Raw genomic sequence first — 16601 nt, forward strand, 5'->3', positions numbered from 1 at the left:
CACTCCACCGGCCTCGCTCCGTTCCCACGGCTCTCGGCACCGCCCCACACGTCACAGACACTTTTGATTTTGCTGAAGTAGAGCGTGGTTACCAAGCCAACACCAGAAGCGTACATGGCAAGCCTCTTTATAGCCACAATCAGCATTTGTTTAGCAGCCAGGCTAATTCTATGCTTCTGTGTTATTCTTTGTGCAATCCAGGGAAAATATGGCTGCCTTTACACAACTCAAGGAATTTAGATGTTCCTTCACCCCAGTGCCAGGTCGAAGGTCAGGAATTAATTTAATGTCCATGAGTGCATCAGGGCCCAATCAAAGCATGGGTGGGTTCTGCCTACAGTGGGTTCACTTGAGTACCAAACACTGCATCAAACTGACAGCCCATCGGCTGGAAACATATTGAAATTGTGATATTACATAAACGCCTCTGAACCAGCGGTTCCTCATGAAGCATGCCAGCACATGTGAATTGCAGCTCAAGAGCTCTTGAACACTTGAAAAAGAGTTCTTCTGTTCTAGGAAAGAATCTTCCCAATGTTTTGAATAATAAAGAATTGTTGTATCACAATGTTTATACGGATCATTGTCGAAAGAGCATTTCCACTGGTCTGATGTGCCCTCAGATGAATAAAGACTTTTTGAACAATTTTGGTTGGACTTAATATGTCAGGCTACTGAATTGGCACTGGGTTCAAAATGACAACACTGTTTTTTTGAAGCCAGGGACAGTTCCACTCTGAAGCTAAACTACACCACAGTGTGTGCCTGGAGCCCATTGCATTCTGGGACAATTCAGCTGCACTTAGCTGTGGTTACAGTAATAGAGTGAGACATTCCAGAGCTCTACATAGAGGTCTACCAGCTAGAACCACACATATACAGAGATATTATTTGAATACCAATATTAATAATAATAATAATAAGAAGAAGAAGAATAAATCCATATTTATTTTCGAAAATAAATAAACAATTTAAATGGCATTGTATGCCTGTATTTACAAATACAGTATATAATAAAATATGATATATTTTATTATAATAATGCCTATATATACACTGTAATAATAAGAAGAAGAACAAGAAGATACGATATTCACCAATAAAATTAAACTAATACTATACGCAACTTTTTTTTCATTGTATTTTGATAAAAGCATCTGCTAAATTAATAAATGGAAATGTAAAAACATTTTCATTATATTATATTATATTATATTTTATTTTATTTTATTATTATATATTTAAGAGGTTTCTTTTCTAAAGGTCTTTGCTTCCATTGTGCACTTTCAGAAGATTGTTTGTATTTCCTGTGCATTTTTGTGCTAGAAGCTTGATTGGAAATTACTCTGAATGTAACAGCATACAAACAAAGAGTGGCTAACCAAAATGTATGGCTCATCTCCATTTCCCTTAACCCAGGAAACGAGCATCCTCTGCACTGATCTGCAAGGACCTTTGGACACACCCATCTAAACTCATTCATACAGAACAAAGCCACAATTTCCATCATAATTGCATTTCGTCACCACGTGGCCACCAACCGTTTACTTATTTCTGTGAATAGGCTCTGATGAAAAGGATGGCTTTATCAGATGGCTGCCACATTATCATGCAAAGAACACAAAACTCTGTTAAAGAGAAGGAGCCTTGCGTCATCCGTTTTGCACAGCATCTCCAAGCATGGCAGAAGCTCTGCGCTTTAATCCATCAGTAAGATAACACAGTCTCCTTTCTCGCTCAATGACAGCCTTTTATCCACATGTAACCAACTCATGCAGCCACCATCTGGCATTCAGAGTGGTTTCATGCCAGCGTCTACTTAGGCTGAGACGTTGGCACTAAATCTAGGCATAACCGACCACTTCAGGCTTAAGATTCCCTCAATGAAAAGCTGAAAGGAACCACAAAAGCAGTTCTCATCAGTATTTAATCAGCAGCCATCAGAACAGGACTGCAAAAATGTACATGTTCACATGCACAACTAATAACCCCTGTAATGCCATGTAAACACTTTAAATGATGTTCTTTTATAAAGGTCAAACAACACTTAAAGTTGTCTCTGTATAATAATCTAGCACAGTATACACACACACACACACACACACACAACAGCACAAAGCTAAATAAACCTTAAATAAATGTAAGATATAGCAGTAAACTGAGATTGTACTGATCAATGAAATCTTAGAAACAACATCTATTTTTGTTCCAAATTGATCATGGTGGCTCTGTCGTGGATGAAATGCTTGCTGCTGTGCAGTGCCATAAGGCATTCATTGATTGGTCTGGCTTGCTCTGCCAACTACTGTGGTAACCACAATATCCAGCTTTGAGTAAACCTCAAATACCAGCATGATCCCTGAGCCCTTGGTTCAAGCTACTGTTGCCAAACAAGCACTAAGGAATTTTATTTGTTTTTTTGAATCTGTTTGCTCTGTATTCCTCCATGTGAAGTTGCTCTTAAGTGACCTTTGGGGGCTATTAAGGGTTTTGCTTGTTAATCATTCCAGGTTACGTTACAGTGGCATGCCTGCATCATAAACAGGAAAAACACCTGCTGGTTTCTCAATCCTAGATGACAAGCACCTCTGCCAGAACGTAGGAACTTCCTGCCCAAGGAGCCAGTCACAGCATGCTAAACGTCCTTCTTACGGCATCAGCATAAACACATCCACTCTCGCCTCCTAGATTAGAAGTAAAGGAGCATGAAAGGGAAAATGGCAACAAAAATAAATAAATAAAACTGGTGAAAATATAATTAAATGTAATTTATTTCATCCACTCTCAGCTCCTGGGCTCGAGTTAAAGGAGGATGAAAAAGATTTTTAAATAAAAAATAAATAAATAGTGAAAATGTAATAAAAACTAATAAATAAATAAAAACTTGTCAAAATAATGTAATAAAAACTAATTATAAAAATTCTATAAATTTTATTTTGATCATTCAAATAAAATAATAATTTAAATAAAAACCAAATTTTCGACTTAAAAAGCTTACATTTAAAACAATGTATTAAAATTTTAAAATAATGTATAATATTGTAAGCTCTTATCATTGTCAGCTACATGTTTGTTTTTATTCAAACTTAAAAAGTAAACTTAAACAAGATTTTAATTATTCTAATTTGTTATATTAAGCAAACAGTTTAGTATCTAATAGTGTTTGTCTGTCAAAAAAGGGATTTTTGTTCTGAAAAGTGATCATTCAATTTTAAAGATTACATCAAGAATGGCACAAACAACTGTTTGAATGCTGTACAAGCACAAAAACATGGACAAATGTTTGCGTTTTGACAAGCCCTTTCATTATTGTGTCGTGTCATGTATCAGCTAGCGGAGAGATGCTCTAAGCACACAAAAGCCCTTCATTAAAGATGACCGCCCCATACTCATAACATGGTGGCAGTGTTGCTGGGCGTCAACAAAGACTGAAGTGCTCCTAGACCATTTACAAGAAGTACTTAATTACACACAATCCTATAACTCTATAACTTTCTATAAGTCCCATTGTTTTCCACCTTGTTCCTCATAATGCAGCACGCATGCTCTGACTAGTTCTTTCATTATTCAGTTTTCCTGTAGCAGGTCTTTTTAAATCATTTAAATTGGTGAAGATGAAAATATATTAGGGACAGAATGAGAATGTGAAGGACCCTGAAGTGCACCCTGATACCTTGTAACCCACTTCAACCAGACCACCAAGGCTTCAAATGCACTGCCAGACAACCTCCCTATAATGACACAACCCAGCCCCGACACTCACATGGAGAACGGCAGGCAGATGAGGAAGTGGACATGGCTGGGTTTGAGCTGGTAACCCAGTCCGCCTTGCGGAGGCAGGCGACTCACATTGTGGGAAATTGCTAGCGTGTGTGAAGGTGCTTTTTTCCTGTACCCGGAGTGCACTCATTCACCTCAAAACTCAGGTCTCACCACTCCAACAGAGCATCTTAATTTTTTCAACAATATTTAAGGAATTTAGCCATTTTGGAATTTAAGATGAGTTGTTACTACTGATGCACCAAGATTATTTTATTTTTTTTTACTGAAACACCAGAACCAATAAGTTATAACAGTTTAATAATAATAGTAATAATGTTTAATTATATATATATATATATATATATATATATATATATATATATATATATATATACACACACACACACACACACACGTGCTGGTCATATAATTAGAATATCATCAAAAAGTTGATTTATTTCAACTTTTTTATTTCAACTTTTTTAATTCCATTCAAAAAGTGAAACTAGTATATTATATTCATTCATTACACACATACTGATACATTTCAAATCTTTATTTCCCCATGATTGTGTAACCTACAGAACTAGACTGATAGACCACTTAAAGGCCTTTACAGGTGTTTTGAGTTAATTAGCTGATTAGAGTGTGGCACCAGGTGTCTTTAATATTGAACCTTTTCACAATATTCTAATTTTCTGAGATACTGAATTTGGGATCAAAATTAAAAGAAATAAAGATTTGAAATATATCAGTCTGTGTGTAATGAACGAATATAATACACAAGTTTCACTTTTTGAATGGAATTAGTGAAATAAATCAACTTTTTGATGATATTCGAATTATATGACCAGCACCTGTGTATGTGTGTATGTGTGTGTATGTATGAATATATATATATATATATAAAAAAAACTAAACAGTTAAACAGGTTGTTATAAAAAGTTGTCATGACAAAATTATTTAAACATACATCAACAAAGACAAAAGGTTAAGTAAAAATAAAATAAATCTATAATACAGCACATATATTTATTGAAATGATCCTCTCTAGAGTTTTTTTTTTTTTAGCTAACTATCTAGTTTATTGACAATGAATGGCTTTTCTGAGCTAAATGTCACATGACATTGTTAATGTTTATTTGGTGTTATAACTAGCTTATCCATGTTTTACGCACAAAGTAGACACTGAAATGGTCCAAACGCACCAGAAACGCTAATTAGATGTCACTGGTTTGGCAAATTATTTTAGTCATTCGGCCGACAATTTGGTCAAATACAAAAATAAATTATAAACCATTGTATAGAAATCATGAAAATTGCATATATACTGAATACATAAATAAATATAAAAAATAGAATCTTACATAATAAAATAAAAAATAAGAATTACATTATACTGGCTCATCGGATAAATAAAATAGAACACTTTAAATTAAAATATAAAAAATTAAATGAAATGAAAGCACCTTATTGCATAGTTTCTGGTACAGGCTTGAGCAGGCCTCACTGTAAAGTCAGTGTGTTGAGCCTATACTTTCATAATAAACACTTACTCAGCAGTAATCGGGGTCTATAAATGCTGAAATGAGGATTTCCTGACTCGGAATCACTCTCACAGTCAGTGGAACATCTGGAAGATAATCCAAATAAAGCTCATTTTGGTAATGCACTGCTTACGATGGCTTATCTCTGTGGGGAGGGCCTTCCTCGATTACAGACAACTGTGATGATAAAGACCTCCGTTACTGGGGTAGACTGGTGGAGAATGGTGTTTGAGAGTTGTTAAGACTCACATTCCTCCCTCCCTCGGATGGACACTCTAATAAAAGGCCTTTTTGAGGCCTCTTCACAGTCCCATGATCAATGGTAACAAAGCGATGTAGTGAGCAGCATTCATAATAAGCCATTGAAGTCAGCACAGGATATCACCGACACACAGTGCGTTTAATTTTAACCAACACAGCCAAGCATATAAGTCTTGGAACAACATCCAGAGAGAAACAATAAACCATGAGCCATCAGGAATCATTGGTATTTCAGGCCAGACCGCAACCACTCTGGACTGCATGGAAAAGAATAAACCCGGGGCAATGAGCATTCCTTTCCCTATGCACTCTTCAAATTGCTTCTATTTCCAGGGGGTTATAAATTACAATTTATAAGACCGAGCGTTGGTTGACAATTCATGAGGCTTTCTACAACAAATGAAGTCATGATTGAATGGGGTTTGATTCAGATCCTGTGTATATTGTCATTAATACTCAATTCGTGGCCAAATGAAAATGCATGTATGGTGTGCTGCTGGATAAACCCCCTGAGAGTCTTTACAGATATAGATTGCTGTGAGAAACCACAGCTTTAGATGCTGAGGAGGGTATGATCTGGGCAGCCTCAACTGAATCCAGCCTGCAGCTGAGGTGATACATGAGAGGCTGTGGGATGTGAAGTGGAAGGGAAAAAGAGGGGAATTCTCCTTGTAGAGTCGTACAGAGAGGCCTTTCTCCTGGCTGGGGTCACAGCCAATCACAGTCGTTTCATCAAGGCACTGTGCTGAGTCGGCTTGACCATGCAGCACATGCAAAATGCTAATGTGTATAAAGTGGGCTTTCAATGGAGCTCTCTGTTGCGTTTTATTTTTGGCATTACCAGCAGACAGACCAAACCAAATGCTGAAGTAGGACTGTGGGTGGGGAAAAAAGCAAGTCTTCCTCTGGAGACTTCCTGTCTAATTATGTATGTATGGACGGATGGATGTACGGATGGGTGGATGTGTGGATGTACGGATGGATCTATGGATGAATGGATGAAAGGATAGATGTACGTATGAATGGATGGATTTACGGATGTACAGATGTTTGGATAGATGGATGTATGTATGGAGGGATGTATGGACGGACGGAAATATGCATGTATGTATTTTTGTATGTATGTGTGGATGGACAGACGGATGTATGTATGTATGTATGTAGGGACGTATGTACAGACGGACAGATGGATATCACAACTCTAATGAGCTCTGAGCCTGGGTCAAACTGATCACCTCGTTCGCCCCATTCTGATCGATCCTCTTCCTCTGGAGACTTCCAGTCTTATTGTGACTATGGTGAGTGAAAAACCAGGTTCCATAGACATTGAGTGCATTATTTCACATGCATCAACAAGGAAAGTGAGTCCCAAAACTCTCTACAAAAAATTATAAATTGGTGGATGAAGTACGTTCTTATTTAGAAGAAATATGTAACATGTAAAGCACCCAGTCTCCTATTGTCTATAATCAAATGGGTTGTTACATCTGCCATGGCAGGGCTGTACTGAATCACTGCTGGACAATTATAACTGGTAGAAAAAAAAAACTGATGTTATGTAGTCTGTAGTTGTTAAAACTAAATTCCACTGAATTGAACATTCCCATAGAGTGGCCTGAAGTGTAAAGATGAAATATGCCGTTCTGGCCCCTCCTCTTTCAATCTGACACTGCTTTCTCCAGAGACCCAGTCGGGACGTGTCATGTTTGTTCCAAAGCAAATTCCAAAAATACCAAGAATGGAACTTTAAGGAGGAGGAAACAAATCCAAGCCAATCACAGAAACAAGCAACAAATACAGTTCACTTCCTGATCCCCTTAAAGGGACAGTTCATCCAAAAATAAAATAATTGACTCATAACACTCATGCAATCAATAGCAAACAACTGTGCACTGCTAATAAAGGTCTTTTACCCCCAAATAGCAATACGCTAGTAGAGGTTTACGACTTTTCAAAAACACAAAAAACAAGTGGTTTTAAGAGAGAAAAATAATACAGAGAAAAGCCTTTGTGAAACAATGGGGAAGGACTACTGTAGCACGTCATCTTATTCACATAGGAAGAATGGCCTTTTAAATCAGTTTAAAGCAAATGGCATGAGAGTCACAGTACGTAAAAACGATCTCTGTATCCCAGTTCCTGTGCTAGGGCTTCCTGAACACGCTCAATTACTTCCCTCATATCACACTCCTGGCTGGCACACCCAGCATTATGACACAGGACACTCTGCCCTAAAGTTCAGCAGTCAAATCAGAACAGGATTACTGTTGGGGAGTAACTAACTGTACTGTCACAAAATACTACATTGTCCTTTTCTGCCATGCTGTATTATACACATAGCTTTACAATTGAGTGCAATTAATGTAAACACGTTTCTCTTAAACATACATAGTTTTGGGATATCCAATTCTAAAGACTTTGTTAAATGTTGCAGTTCAGCTCCAGTTTTCAACCCATTTATAACCCGGTTTATAGCTTAGCTTTATAAATGAAACTGCATTTTTTTGGTTTCAACTTGGCACGATAGGTATCATGAAACAGCAATGAATAGCAATTGTTTATAGCACATATTAATCTAGGTTAAAATGATAGTTCACCCAAAATAAAAATTCTGTCAATAATTATTCACCTCAGTGTCGTTCTTAACGCGCAAGTCCTCAAATTAAGATATTTTTGATTAAATCCGAGAACCTTTTGACCCTGAATAGATAACAACATGAATGAAATGTTCAAGGCCCAGAAAGGAAGTAAGGACATTGGCTCAATATTAACTTCATGAAGATACAAGAATACTTTTTGTGCTTTAATTAATAAATATAATAATGTTTATTGTTAAAGTATGCTAGTACGTGTAATGCTGCTTAATAAATGCTGTAAAAAAAAATATGCATTAACTGTGGTTTCGGAGAGGAGGACATAAAATGCTGCTGAGGTCCAAAGAAAACAAATCTTTAACTTCAGATCAGAAATGTTGAAAAGATTGATTGGCTCTCATTTTATCTCAAATCAGGATAGCTTCCTGAACAGAGCTCATGGTCTGAAGGAGTAAAATAATACTGCAAGGGCCAAGATCTACAGAGGGGTCTCAATAATGCCTCTCAATATCAGCAGGGAAAAAAAAGGTTGGTTATGTCTCTAAAATCTGATATTGTGTGGACACATTCAAAGCCAAAAAAATAGGCAATACATGTTATAGTATGCACCTGTGGCTACATGCGGTTTTCACCAAACTTCTTGGAAATTGTAGACACTGTTCTTGCAGAAAAACCAATTGTGATTAGTATTTTAAAAAAGCCTCTCTCATGGCTTATTGTTTTAGTAGAACCTTCAACACTGAGTGCATCCGCAGTGAGGCCGAAGTCTTCATGGGAACTAGTAATGACAGTGATTGATTTTCTTTCCCCCCACAGCACATCAATTAAAAAACAGAAACCAGGGCACATACATTAAGTCCTAATGGTTTGTTCTCTTTAAGTAGTGTACTACATCAAACATAAATATTTCCCCCAAAAAAATCACAAAAGAACGTTTAAATCTTGTAGATTAAAAAACAGAATGGAGTTCACACAATAGAAAAGTAATATTATCCATGGAGTGGTAACTATCATCTTTGGTTAGGGGCCAGTAAGAGTTGAAGATTTTCAGCCTCTAGGATTTCTGTGGTTGTTATTTTACGTACACTTGAAAAACCTAGCTTGGTAAAGTGCTCCCAGACCTCTCAGAAGCAATGCCAAGGCAACAGAAGTACCCAAACCCACAGGCAGTGAGAGAGAATGAGAAACAAAGAGAAGGAGGTCATAGAGGGAAGAGAGTGGGAGCATTTCAGATGAAGAGCAACTTTTCAAGTTAAAATGTTTGTTACCAAATTACAGAGGGAAAAAGTAGCCAAACTGACTTAATGGACACACTTAATCCATTAACTTAATCGCAGATGACTCCATTCATTTTTAACTGAATGCATGCCTTTTAAATTCCAATTCAAACTGATATGATTTTGAATGGAAGCAGCAAACAGGATTGAAATATTCAAAGGGGTCATATGATGTGATTTCAATTTCCTTTCTCTTTGGAGTGTTACAAGCTCTTGGTGCATAAAAAGGTATGTAAAGTTGAAAAGACTAAAGTCTCAAATCCAATGAGGTATTCTTTATGAAAGTCAAAGTGTCAACCGCTCCCTCCTAAAACAGATTGTTCTAACATGGCCCCACGTGTCTAGTTACGATGTGGGAAGATTTGCATAACGCCGCCCAAATGTTCACGCAAAGACAGACAAAATGCTGAATGCTAGCACAAGCAATAGAATGTTAGAGCCATCAATAAATAGAACTGTAGAACAAAACAAACAGTGCAGTACAATGTCTATAGAACAGTAGAATGAACAATAGATGGAACAAACAGGAAAACAGGTTCTTCAAATCAGAATTTTGCCTAACCCCATCACAAGAGTCTACAGCAGCAGAGGAGAGCCTGTTTAAAATGGATTGTGGGTAGTTACAGCACTGAAATCCAGCCTGCAAAAGTGCCATAATCATTTAGAGAACAGTTTTAGGTAGAAAACAATCATTCACTTGTCACTGACATCTCTTCCGCTTAAGTCTACTCTAAGTGGAGAAGAAGAGAAGAACAGCAGTGTGGTGTAGAATGTCCCTGGGGTGCTGTGGGCCAGTCCTGTGGCAGAGATGGAGCCATTGTGGCCCTGTCTATCGAGACTAGAATCACGATGTTCTAGGCTTTGCAGCCAGTGATTATGGAACAATGCTGCAAAACTGACATTTAGGATTGTTTATTAATTATGATGAGCAAAACTGTGATTAGCAAATTGCAACTTTTTTAAAAGTTTGTGCAAGAAAGACTCTCATGAGAGACTTGTATGCTAAGGAAAGCATTTTTGTGGTCTTGATGCAGCCTCCACGGTGTACTGTTAATGATGGATCTTTGAGGTTTGTTAACTGCAAAGTAGGGCTGCACGATTATGACAAAAATCATAATTGTCGATTATTCCCTTGAAATTGTAATTGCGATTATATATTACGATTAGCACAATTTAGATTGAATATTTTTTTTAATAGCTTTATGCCATTGTTTGAAGCCACTGCATGCCATATTGTTATATCAAAATAAACCAGCGGAAAACACTCTTCCTGAAAAACTTCTTTTTTTTAAGCCTCAAATATCATATATCATATATATATATATATATATATATATATATATATATATATATATATATATATATATATATATATAATTATACTTATTTTATTTTTTTATTTTTTCTGAGAAACCAAACCAAAGTAAATATATGCATGGTATTATGTTATATTAAAACAAAGAAATTCAAACAATTGGGAAAAAAACCCTTAAGATAATCTGTAGAGAGAACAACAACATATCTTATGCACACAGAATGATGTAAGTGAACTTTTTTTTTTGTGTAATTGTGCCTTTAAACGATTACATAATTGTGTCATCTGTAATTGTAATTGCGATTACAAATTCGATTAATTGTGCAGCCCTACTGCAAAGTCATGCTTCTACAGTGCCTGTAAAACAGCATGATGGCACATTGAGGCTGGGTGTCAGAATGCTTGCATCAATATGTGTGTGTGTGTGTGTGTGTGTGTGTGTGTGTGTGTGTGTGTGTGTGTTGTGTGTGTGTGTGTGTGTGTGTGTGTGTGTGTGTGTGTGTGTGTGTGTGTGTGTGTGTGTGTGTGTGGACATCTGGTGCACAGCTGTAACTCTTCTGCACACAGTGTTGTGGAGTGCATCCTTGCTGGAGGTCAGTCAGCAGTAATGAACTGCCACCCATAATGATGCCTCCACAGTCATTTCACTGCGGCAGAGTCAGCAACAGCCTTCAGCGCTGAAGATGCTGAAAAACCTGTGCTAATGGAAGACTATCTACCTCAAAGACACAATGAAAATAAATGCATTAGGTTCATTACATGATATGCTCAAACAACAATTTGTAGCAAAATGCTGATTAACTCAAAATATTATTTTTCTGCGAGGCACTTGCAATGGAAGTAAAGGTTTAGATGATTCAAAAAGCAGAAATATGAATCCTACAATGTAATTTATTTATTTATTTAAAGTTGTAAAGCAGATTGAATTATTTTTAAAGTTGCTTTAGGGTTTCTTCCACTGTCATGAAATTGTAAAATTGTATTTAAAGTTACACAGAACAGGTAAGTAAGCAATTTTGCCAGACTAAAATCATGTTAACATCTGTGTTGAAACTGTGATTAAAACTAAAACTATTCAAAATTGTTTTCAGTTTTTGAAATAAAATCAAACATAAATATTAAACGAAAATCTTCATCTTATAGCCACGTAATAAAATTACTAACATTTAAAATAAAATTAGAATAAACTGAACTTATTAACCTAAAAAGGCAATACAAAATATAAAATAAATACTTAGTTTATACTAAGTATAACAGTAATAATATAAACTAAAAAAACACTGGTTAACATTCATTTTGTTTATTTCTTGTGCCTATTATTCTATTGAAATTGTGAATATTTTAACATTTACAAATTGCCATTCACTTTCATTGTAACTTCCTCACTGTAAATCAGATTTTTACTTTTTTTATATAAAATGAGCAACATTTATTTATTGGTTTCTTTCTTTCTTTTTTGATCAATATTATGCCACAAATGCTGTCAACTGAATTTAACTGCACTGATTTCTAAATAAGAAAGAAAGATAGGATAGGAAGTGAACCGGTGTGGTGGGTGATATAGCCTCAAAATTACATTACGATATTTCACAAATATTTGCGATAACGATACTTTTCAATCAATTCAAGTTTATTTGTATATAGCACTATTAACAATACAAATCATTGCAAAGCAACTCTACAGAAATGTAACTTTACTCATGACGATATATAAAAACTGACTGAAACATTGCAAAACCAGCTGCAAACAAAATTAGGGACATTTTCAATCCTCTTCCAATGAGCCATTTCATTTCTTGGATTAACATCAAGGACACTGACAGCAGCTAGTAAATTAGGCGCGGTCACTTTAAGAGATAATACATCCAATTTAACCATTAACTCCATACCGAAATCCCAGATGGTTCGACAATGAAAATATAAATAAATATAAAAATTATTTGTGTTTGGGATGCTGTGAGCATGGAGACTTTAGTGTGCACCATAAGTTTGAAAATGTTATGCTTAAATGTTTAATATGACTAAACATTGCTCATAAACGAGTATTCTCAAGTGAAGCGAGTTGAGGCTTGGACCCGGAAACAGCGCTTTTTACGTCATCACTTAACAACTGAATTGCATCTATTAATATTTCAAAATGTATTATTGTGGATGGTGTGATATGGCACACCCCTAGAGCAATGACTACTCCACTAGGGAGCTGACTAAGACACACAGTAAGTGTTGGACTTTCGATATCATGGACTCAATAACCAGAAAGAAATGTGCTTCCAGGCCTAGTTTTGTCTTTTCTGAAGCAAACTGGTAAAAAGCGTCTGTTTTCATCTCCCAGCAAAGAAAGTCTTGACTGTCTTTATTCTGGCTTCCTCACAGCCATCTCAGGACATCCTGACTACACTGATCAGTGCCTAGAAGAATAGAGGACTTCCTGTATGTTCGCTGTTTTCTTCTAAGGAATAAGGAACAGCGGGAATAACATACCATTCTTCAGCCACTCCAAAGACATTCCTGCAATGAAAGGGAAGTTCCTAGTTGCATTCTTTGCCAAACTCAATTACAAAAGGAAATCAAAAATATTGGGTCAACAATCACCTAGCAACCAACCAAACACCCTAGCGATAATTATTATTTTTTTCTTCAGTAAAGATCTAGTTTATGTAACAATCCACATCATCTTCAATGTTTACTATCAAAGCAGTACCTTGCCCTGAAATATTGTCCATTGTCAAGACTCAAAAACAGCAACATTGAGCCATAAAGATGTCGAAAGTAAAAGGTCAATCCAGAAGTTCTCTCAATGAAGCAGCGGAGCCCAGCTGTGCCTGTCATGTAACTCCATCCGCATGGCTTTTGTTTGCATTGGGACATGATTGTTTTACGACTCGTCTTTATTTGGATTGATGATAAAGCTGTTGCTATTTGTTTTCTGAGACAATAGGGCCAAGAATGACTCCTGCTGCTTAGTGAGGCCCACAAATCAGTGCAGCCCTTCAGACATCACACAGACAAACACAGATCCTCCACAGACACGTGCTACAAAACACAACGACCTGAGATCACATCCACACCAGAACAAAGGTCCAGAGCTTCACTTTCACTTCCTTCGTCAAATATTCTGTTCCAAACTCACTTTTATAATAGGGATGTGCATTCAAAAAGTTCACATGTCTCAAGACACCCATAAATTAGTGTTTTTTTTTTTTTCGAGCTTCAAATTACAGGTTTACTCCATAATTGTTGCCTAAATGTTGATGGCAATTGCTGTCTGACAAATAGGGCTGATATGCATTTCCAAAAATGACAACTTAACCAATCACAAAATTAAAGTGAGGCAGCATTGTGGCACCTTTGTATATAGTAGAGCGTTGTTTTGTTTGAAGTTAACAAAAAAAAGTGAAATGTAAATTATTGGTTGACCAATATGGATTTCTCAATTGCTGGTGTCAATAAAAGTAAAGTTAGGGTAGCCAATATAATGTTTTATGCATAATACAATAAAAAAATAGCACAAGACCGTTTAAAGTTATTAAAGGGTTAATGGAGATATTTTTTTTATTTCTATGCCTCTATTAAAAGTCCAGTCCATAACGAGATCGTATCTCTCAAAAGACTTGGATTCAACCACTCGATTCATCTGGATTACTTTAACAATCTCTCTATGAACTTTTTGAAGCATCAAACAAAGTTTTGGTGCAAGAGACAGAAATCTCTAAAGATTCATTCAAATATATTGACTTGCAATTCAAAGAAGAACAAAAGTCTTAAGGGTTTGGAACAACATGAGGTTGACTAAATGATGACAATTTTCATTTTTGGTCAAAACCAACCCTTTCAACATCAATAAAATTAAAAGACAAATAAAAAAATGATACAAATTTCAACAAACAGAAATACAATCCATTGACAAGTTTCAGTAGAATCTGGATGAGATAAAGTAAAGAGAAGAACACTTCAGCCAGGTCAAACTGATTAAAATGTCCAGATATCAACCTGAATAACCTGACTGGTCGATATATTGGTCTATTCTAGAGGAAATATTACATTTTAATAAACAATCACTGCTGTCAACATTCACTTCAATAAACAATGATTCCACGCACTAGAGTACATTCTGCCAGTACTTATTTTAAAACAGCTCCACAACAAAAGCAGCTAAAAATGAATGCTCTCAGAGGACGTATTAGATGTTCCAGACAATCCCTGTAGCACAGCTTGCCAAAAGACGAGAGAGCGACTGACGGTGGGGCGAGAGTAAGGGTGATCTGCACAGAATACTCTCTCTGACCCGAGGCCATGTAACGAACCAGAATGACTACAGCAGGGGAGACAGAATAAGAACTATGCCGCAAAGCAAGTCCCTCTTGTTTGTTGGTGAAACCCAAAACAGCACAGCAGACCCACTCAGGTATGAGATAGAGGTGCTAGCCAGAGACTAGTTTGAGGAAGCACACAATGAATCGGCAGGTTCCAATTGTTATGAGACTGTCTGATACCAAATGGACAAGAATCACTTAAAACTTTATGCTAAACAAATCTTGGGTTTCCTGGAAAGTGCTTCATTTATGATGCTGTCACAAATCTGGCTATCAATGAGAGTTAAGACTATTCCGTAGGAAAATCCATTAGGAAGCCCTACACAAACATGTGGTTCCATAAACAGGCAGAGCTGATGGTCACTTTATTTTTCTAAGCCCATTAAAGCAGTATAGTACCATTAGCCTGACTTTGGTGCTTGAGTTCAGATTTATCATGAACACTAATGCTGAACCTGAGAAGCAGGTCTTTCTTTACTCTAGGCTATTCAACTCACTTTCTATCATGCAAATGCGGTAATGATGAAGATGATGATAAAGTTGTGCAAGTGCTGGTCAGTTCGGCCTGCAGAAGTACAGCTGCTCTTCACCTGCTCTAGGCCATGACTGACTACAAAGAGACCAGGGGCTGCTTCAACAGATTCCTTTTAACACTCTTTATTTCTCAACCGAAAGGATCGTTTGGTCAACATTTTAGTAACCATCAAGGCTAGCGATTCCTCATTTTTCTCAAATGGATAAATCCATAGACAAATGCTAGTTTTCTGTGATTTGATTTAACTGTGACTGACTTCTGTGATTAAACCCATTAGAACAGATGTTTGAGCATGTATGTGTTAGAATGCTCTGACATAAGTCTACTGTCAAAGAGTTTCTGAAGGAGCTGACGCAATTACTCAACACAGTTTAGTTGTACATTGAATACTGTGATTATGTGCGGTGTAGAAAGAAATGTCGCCAAATTGGACAGACACAAAAACATCACACAGTGCTAACAGCATTTTGGTGTTAACAAACAAATGGCAGCAATATGGACAAAAGGAAAGCCGTTAGCTGTGTAAATAGAAGATCTGTTTACTGTAAAACGAGTTTCATGTCAGAAAATGGCTAGTACCACCTATACTATTTACATTACATACTTCCTAAAATTATAACACTGAGCATTTATTAAATATAAATGTCACATTTTAGTAATTTAATGATTTAAGTTTTATTTAACGTTATTTTATTCAATCATTGTTTAATCATTTAAATGTTATTAAATTCTTACATTTATCTGCCATGAACCCTTAAAGGACTGTGAACCCCCTGAAGAAATATACAGTAGCTGCAAAGGGATCATTTAAATTCATAACTGTCAGCAAACAGCACACTGAAGGGAATAATTATCAAACGGCCAACACCTTTTTTCCCCGTACACACACATCTAATGATTCACAAGCACTCTGATTCAGTTTCAAAGCTCACTTGCGTGTCACACTTCTCTGTCGTGTGCTCTCATGTTTCACAGCTTCACAATACCTTTTAACAAA

At 36.4% G+C, this 16601-nt stretch overlaps 1 protein-coding gene across 3 annotated transcripts in view; it reads right to left on the bottom strand.

Moving 5' to 3' along the window:
• The window catches only part of LOC128029210 (unconventional myosin-XVIIIa), a 97161-nt gene that overhangs the window by 77056 nt on the left and 3504 nt on the right, over positions 1–16601 (bottom strand). The gene's annotated exons all lie outside the window — the stretch shown is intronic.

Source organism: Carassius gibelio, chromosome A15 (genome assembly GCF_023724105.1).
Source record: "Carassius gibelio isolate Cgi1373 ecotype wild population from Czech Republic chromosome A15, carGib1.2-hapl.c, whole genome shotgun sequence".
In the NCBI taxonomy this organism is placed as follows: domain Eukaryota; kingdom Metazoa; phylum Chordata; class Actinopteri; order Cypriniformes; family Cyprinidae; genus Carassius; species Carassius gibelio.